Below are 7834 nucleotides of genomic sequence, written 5' to 3'. Positions count from 1 at the left end.
CTGATCAATGGTCGTAGCTAGTGCATCAAACACCTTTTTACTCTTTTAGAACTTGCTGAGTACCCCTGTACTCACTTTCTTTTGACACCCTTGCTAGACTGTGATTCGGAAGTGGAGGCCATCAACGATGGAGCACCAGAAGGAAGTTACGAGCTGGTCTACGAAGAACCTGATCTTACCGGCGGAGTGGAAGGAGTAGACTATGGGATAGTCTATGGATCAGATGACACGGAGGTGGAGGAGTAGTGACATACCCTAGCATCATAGAGCCGAGCAGCGTAGAACTTACCTAAATAAGTTGCTGAGCTCTCTTTATATTTGTTATGAGTTGTAATCGTACTTAAGTAGTATCTTAGGGTGTTCTCATAGGACCTGTGAGAATACCAACTTGTTAAGACAATGTTTGTAATAAAGTATGGAGTGCTATGACCTGCAATGTTTCTGTTGTACCACTCTGAGGGATATGGCAAATTGTGAAGAAGTCCCTTCGCAAAGATCATATCAACGACTTGTATACTACAACATGCAGTGGTATGCTGGGTCACCGCAACTTTGATGATACTTTACCTCCTATATATGATGATTACAATGATGACTATCATATTTTCAGTCCACCTACTATTGAGGAGAAAATTAATTATGATTACAATATGCCTCCTATATATGATGATTATGGTGATGAGAATAATAATGATAGCTATCTTATTGAATTTGCTCCCACTACAATTAATAGTAATGACTATGCTTATGTGGAGAGTAATAATTTTATGCGTGTAGCTCATGATAAGAATGTTTCATGTGATAGTTGTATTGTTGAGTTTGTTCATGATGCTACTGAAAATCTTTATGAGAGAGGACAATATGGTTGTAGGGATTTTCATGTTACTAAAACATCTCTCTTTTTGCTTAAAATCTTGAAGTTGCGTTTGTCTTGTTTTCCTATGCTTATTGCATTATGCTTACATGACTTGTTTATTTACAAGATTCCTTTTTATAGGAAGTGGATTAGACTTAAAAGTGTTTCTTATTTTATTTTGATGCTCTCTTTTGCTTCAACTCTTATTTCTTGCGAGAGCATCATTAAAATTACTGAGCCCATCTTAATGGCTATAAAGAAAGCACTTCTTGGGAGATAACCCATGTTTTTATTTTGCTACTTGTTATGTTGTGTCTTGGAAGTTGTTACTACCGTAGCAACCTCTCCTTATCATGTTTATTTCGTTTTTGTGCCAAGTAAAGTCTTTGATAGAAAAGTTGATACTAGATTTGGATTTCTGCGCAGAAACAGATTTTTAGCTGTCACGAATTTGAGTTGATCTCTCTGTAGAAAACTCATAAAATCTTGAAAAAATTCATGCGTGATCCTCAGATATGGACGCAACTTTCATTCAGCTGGAGCTTTTCCATCTAAGCAAGTTCAGTGCCTCGAAAAAATTCGTCTTTGGTTTTGACAGATTCTGCCTTTTATTTCGTACTGCCTCTTTTACTGTGTTGAGTGGATTTCTTTGCTCCATTAACTTTCAGTAGCCTTGGGTAATGTCCATAAGTGTTGGGAATGATTGTGTCCTCGCTGAACATGTGAATTTTTGATTATGCACTAACCCTCTAATGAGATTGTTTTGAGTCTGGTGTGAAGGAAGTTTTCAAGGATCAAGAGAGGAGGATGATATGATATGATCAAGAAGAGTGAAAAGTCTAAGCTTGGGGATGCCACCGTGGTTCATCCCTGCATATTTCAAGAAGACTCAAGCATCTAAACTTGGGAATGCCCAAGGCATCCCCTTCTTCATCAACAACTTATCAGGTCACCTCTAGTGAAACTACATTTTTATGGGATTTCTATTTTCGTTCCCCTGGTTCGTTAGTTGTACTCAGTTTTCCCCAGCCCCTTAGTTTTTCCTCAGTTTTCCCCTCCCTCTAGTTTGAAACCCGTCGCAGACGCTCAGACGGGAGGGTTGCCGTCCGGTCGGAGGCCTTCACCGTTACCGGTGACGGCTAGGGAGCCGCGTTGGTGTTGAATTGACCGTTTCTTTCGAACCGTGTTGATCGTTGACCTGGAGGAGCTCACCCAAAGCTTTCCACTCCGCCCGATACTCGGAGGAGCTCACACACCGCCCTCCGCCGCCACGCCGTCCCGCCCTCCTACCTTATGGCGTCGTCCGCCGCCGAGCCGCCCCCGCCCCCACCACCACCACCGGGAGGCGGAGAGGGCTCCGCCTCCACCAGATCTAGATCTACCCCTTTCGCGGAGTTTGTATGTCCATCTGTTGTGCCAAATGTTCGCGTCAGCCGCGGAGAAGATTGGGAATCGGAGGGATCTAACGCATGGATTCCATCTGGGTAAGCATCGTCTGCCTATGTGAATTAACAGTAGGCAGTTTTTGACCGCCAATTGTTGTTGCTCAATTAACTGCGTTGCTTTTCGAATAGGATTGATCCAGCGCTGGCTTTTCGGCTGGTGGTTTGGCTGGATTCTAGCTTTACGCGTGATTCTAAACGCTATAAGAATGGGTTTTTCTTCCCTGCGGTGGTTGCAACCACCATCTCGTTGAGGAATTTGAAAGCTAACATCTGCGCTCGGCATGATCTGGAGCTCGACGACGCTAGCTTCATTTCGAATATTTGCACAACAAGGAGGGAAGATTTGTTCCACTAATTTCCAACGACGATCTGGGAATTCTTTTTGCTTTGAATGCTTCTTGCCGGTTCGGTAAAATTCGTATCCATGTGGACAGGGGCCGGGCATCATCTCTCTCGGTGTCGGGGCATCATCGGGTGGTCGGGCATCATGTCTCTCTACTGCTGCTTGCCTCTTCTAACGAGTGTGCGTCGCGGCGCTCCTTGTAGGTCCACGGCAGCACCATCCGTCCCCGAGTGCTAGTGGTAGCCGGATCGTTCGTACGGTCGATGTGGAGGACGATGCGGACATTGAGGATCAGTCTCCTCAAGATGATGAGGATGAGTTAATGTTTCCTGAATTGGTAGATCGATGCGAGTAGCGAGGCAATGGAGGATCAATACATGGAAGATATTGCTTTTGGTGCCGGATTTGATGACACTGATGATGAAGAGAAGAATGAGAATGATGACAGCCTCGTTTTAGCCGATTACGAAGGTGAAGACTTGCCAACAATTGAGTGGAACAGGGAGGATCCCCAGCTTGTAGAAGGCATCGTGTTTCAAACGATGATGGACTGCCGTAATGCAATTACTACATATCACATTCTCACTAAGAATAATTTTGAGGTTGTTAAAAGTGAGCCGGTAGGTTCACAATTAAATGCCCATACCCAAGGTGTAGGTTTAGGCTGCATGCATCCACAATGCGCGTAGCGGCTTGGTTCGAGTACTACGCCAACCGAGTTGTGTATTTAGATCACGGTGTAAAATTTGTTATCTATTACCGACATCCCTTATCATTATGTTTCGGATAAAGAAGAATAAGGAGATCCATAGGTGTCCACCTCTAGGGGGAGAGCCGGAGCTGAAAACAAAGCTAGCGAAGACTAGGTGGTTGGCGAGATATAATCCTAGATTGGCTGAGAGAAGATCCTTCACTTGGTCCAACGAGCACTCGTAAAAAAGGTGGTTGAGAAGTATAAAATGGAAGTACCTTACATGAGGATGTTCTATGCAAAGGAAATGGCTCTTGACAAGATCAATGGTCCATGGAATGAAAGCTTTCAGTTGCTTTACACTTTCAAAGCTGAAGTGGAGATGGCTAGTCCAGAGCGATGTTGTAGCGATAGACAAGCATACGAGTTCCCTACAAATTGAAAAGCGGGAAGGTAATGCACAAGGAATGTTTCAGAAGGGCTTTTGTTTGTTTCAAAGCTTGCTCGGAAAGGCTTTTTGGACAGTTGCAGGCCTTATTTGGCCGTGGATGCATCAGCTCTTCATGGCGAGGTTTAAAGGACAGCTAGTTGCTGCTACTGCAGATTGATGGACATAATTGGATGTTCCCTATTGCTTATGGGGTTTTGGAGGTTGAGTCACGGGAAAGTTGGACTTGGTTTCTGCAGAATTTGCGCGATCTTATAGGTCATCCACCGGGACTTGTTATCCACACAGACGCTTGCAAAGGTTTGGAGACTGCGGTAGAAGCAGTATTCCCTGGAGTGGAGCATAGGGAATGTATGCGACACTTGGTACAGAATTTTACAAAGAAATTCAAGGGTAAAGTTTTACTGACAACCTATGGCCAGCTTCATACACATGCAACTCTAGGAAATATCTGTTTCATTTGGATGTGTTGTATAAACAAAAACCTGGGGTGAAGGAGTACTTGGATGAACATCATGGTAGGGTGTGGTCAAGAAGCCAATACAATGAAATTTGCAAGGTAGACTATGTAACAAGTAACCTTGCGGAGAGTTTCAATTCAAAGGTCAAGTCATTGAAAGGGCTTATCGTTGTGGCAAATATTTGATAAGATTAGGCGAGATGATCATGATAAAGATCGATCTGCGTCAAAGAATTGCATCCACAAATTATGTTGGCCATCTCATGCTCCCATCTTTATTAAGTCTTTGCATGAGAGGGCAAAACAATTGAGGATGCAATGCGTCGAAAAGGAATGGAGGCTGAGGTAACCTACACCGACGGTAGAAACGAGTAGTGGAGGTATCCGAGTGAGTTTGGTTGATAGGACATGCCATTGTAGGGGATGGCAGATCCGTGGGATACCACTGCATACACGCATTGTTTTTCATGAGTGTTATAGGGGGTGAAGATGGTGAAGTTGATCGAGTATGTGTCGAGTATTTCTCTGTTGCCAAATTTAGAGCTGCATATGCTATGAATGTTCCTACCTTGTTGGGAAAAGACCAATGGATGAAAGTCGATCCAGGCTTCAAACTCGTACTCTCCGGTATTGACTAGATCGGCGGGTAGGCCGAGGAAGAATAGGATCGAGCTAGTGCGGAGGGTGGTGCACCGATTCGAAAACGTAAGTGCAAACGTTGTGGAATCCCTGGACACATTGCTAGGCTTTGTAAAAATGGAGTTGACCCGAGCTTTTGGAATGGAAGATCAGGCGGGAGCAGAAAATGCAGAGGAGAATGAAGCAACAATTCAACTTGAGATTGAAGCAACAGTTCAACATGAGGTGATTGAAGCAGCAAATGCAGAGGAGATTGAAGCAACAGTTCAACATGAGGAGATTGAAGCAGCAAATGCAGAGGAGATTGAAGCAGCAGTTCAACATGAGGAGATTGAAGCAGACAAATGCGAGAGGAGATTGAAGCAGCGAGTTCAACATGAGGAGATTGAAGCGAGCAAATGCGGAGGAGATTGAAGCAGACAATTGAACATGAGGAGATTGAACCGATGGATCGAGAGCGAGAGGGAACAGATGGATGTAGAATGGCTTCAACCGATGAGTCTAGAGGAGAGGGAACGAGTATAGTCGAGAATGCCTCGAAAGTAGTAAGGCCATGATAGAAGCTAACTTCGAAGAGTACATGGCGAAGAAAAAGCACAAGCTTTGCGAAGAAGAAGAACAAGAAAGAGGGCAAAAGGAAGGTAGACACCGGTAATATCCCCGGTAGGGTTACCCGGAGTAAGGTGGTGGGCCCGACGAGTCACACCGGGAGCAAGAGAAAGATTTTATTTGAACAACTAATTTGAATTTGTATGAACAATTTGTATTGTGGTTCCCTTTGTATTGGGGATCCCTTTGTGTTGAACAATTTGTATTGGGGATGCCTTTGTGTTGAATAATTTGAATTTGTATGAACAATTTGTATTGTGGTTCCCTTTGTATTGGGGATCCCTTTGTGTTGAACAATTTGAATTTGTATGAACAATTTGTATGCCACATTTAAGCCACATTTATCATTTTAGGGTTTTAGGGTTTGAGGGTTTTAGGGTTTTAGGGTTCAATTCAAAATAATTCAAAACATGGTGGAACCTTCCCATGGAGCCTTGTTATGTTACCTACAACCTAGAGAAATAATAATGGAAAAGGAAATATAGAGATATGAAGTTTTTATGCCAAAAGCTTCAAAACCACTTCCTAGTCCATGAGCTACTAGATATGAAGATGCGGGGCTTTACGCTCAATACACCTCCCAAATACCCACTATGCTTACAAACTTTGTCCAAATGAGTCCAAATTCGTCACACTTGTGTATCTTTGAGTTGCAAACAATATCTAGTCGGCCAAAATGTAATATATTGTTCAAATAACACAATTTTACAATTTTTATGCCAAAAGCTTCAATTTCCCTTAGTCCGTTTATTATTTGGGAGCCCCTGTTTTACTTAGTGTTACTCGGTTTTCCCCTCCGGGCCCACTTGTTTTACTCGGTCATACTCGGTTTTGCCCTTCAGATAAACATTTCCTCACTTTTCCCCTCTTAGTTCTACTCGGTTTTCCTAACTTGTACTCACCGGCTGATCTCACGATTGGTCGAGATGTATGTCACACGGATCTTGGTTAGTTGAAAGCTCAACGAACGCTTGCACTTGTTCGATCATTTATGATCGGACGGCCCGTATCTCTCTCTCTACCACGATGGACGCATACGGAGACAAGAGCAGAGCACATACCTACCAACCCTGGCAGTCGCATATTCCAGTCGCATCCTCCTCTCTCGTATTTCCTCTCTTACTACGGCGGTCGCGGCGGCGCGGATCTAACCATGCGTGCGGCGGCGCGGATCTAATCGTGCGTGCGGCGGCGTGCGGCGGCGCGGATCTAACTGTGACGCCCCGGAACCGGTACCATGAGGATCCCAGCGAATCCGCCGAAATCCGCACGATATCGATTCTAGGAGACGCACCACCAAGCGCCTCGTACACGCCGAAGCATGCACGCGATACGGGTGGAATCAATCACGAGTAGTATTCATTACAACAGGATTACAATAGAGCCCACAAGAAACAGATATATTACAACAACGACTCCAACGAGTCAAGATACAAATATACAATACAAAGATCCAAATCATACAGAAGATCAAATACATCCGAGTACGGACAAGATACAAATTGGACTAAGAGTCATGAAGATAACCGATGGCGTCCATAACCCTGCCCAGGCCAAGCCGGAAGGGTAACCTTGCTAGCGTCGTCTTCATCGAACATATCTTCATACCTGCCCGGTTATGTCCCGTAGAAGCAGCAATAAGTACGGGTTCGTACTTAACAAGACTTCAAGACGTATAAGCATTCGTCAACCAGTCGTCCTTTGTACTTGAGGCACGCAGGGGACTTAGAGGACGCAACAGGAACGTCATAGGCAATATGGCGGGGTTAAGCGGCAGCGCGCAAGCACTAAAAACCTATAGAGACACTCTACAACAATCGTCTATCAGAGAAGGTGAGAGAGCGCATAAACTAACATTTCTATACTCTGCAAACATAACACAGCCGATGCGTTCCCCCCTCGCAAGGAAGTACTTACAAAAGCACTCACACGGTTGTCAAGTTTTAACCAGTTATTATTTAAGTTGTGCTAACTTACTATGCAAGTTATTAGTATGGAAACAACAGGTGTAAGTTGTCTATGGTCGAGTCATACAGCTCCAAGTCGTCCATAACCGTGGACGCGGCTTATCGATAAGATTTTACCCTGCAGGGGTGCCCAAATGTGCCCACACGCACGATCAACCCACTTGCGACAGGTGGATATAACGACTCGCACTCTCCTTCACGACAACAATGTCCAGGAAGCCACCTAACTAAGTTAAACCCGTATCGAAGTCCGGCCGTATCTCCGAAGCGGACCTAGCTGTTTACGACAGCGTACTAGGTGGTTTAAACACACACTGGGGCGATAAACCACTTCGCAGCGGCTCTGCGACCTATACGTGCATACCAGAAACAAGGG

The sequence above is a fragment of the Lolium rigidum genome, chromosome 5, assembly GCF_022539505.1.
Source record: "Lolium rigidum isolate FL_2022 chromosome 5, APGP_CSIRO_Lrig_0.1, whole genome shotgun sequence".
NCBI lineage: Eukaryota > Viridiplantae > Streptophyta > Magnoliopsida > Poales > Poaceae > Lolium > Lolium rigidum.
The sequence above is the reverse complement of the archived record's forward strand: the minus strand, read 5'-3'. Positions refer to the sequence as shown.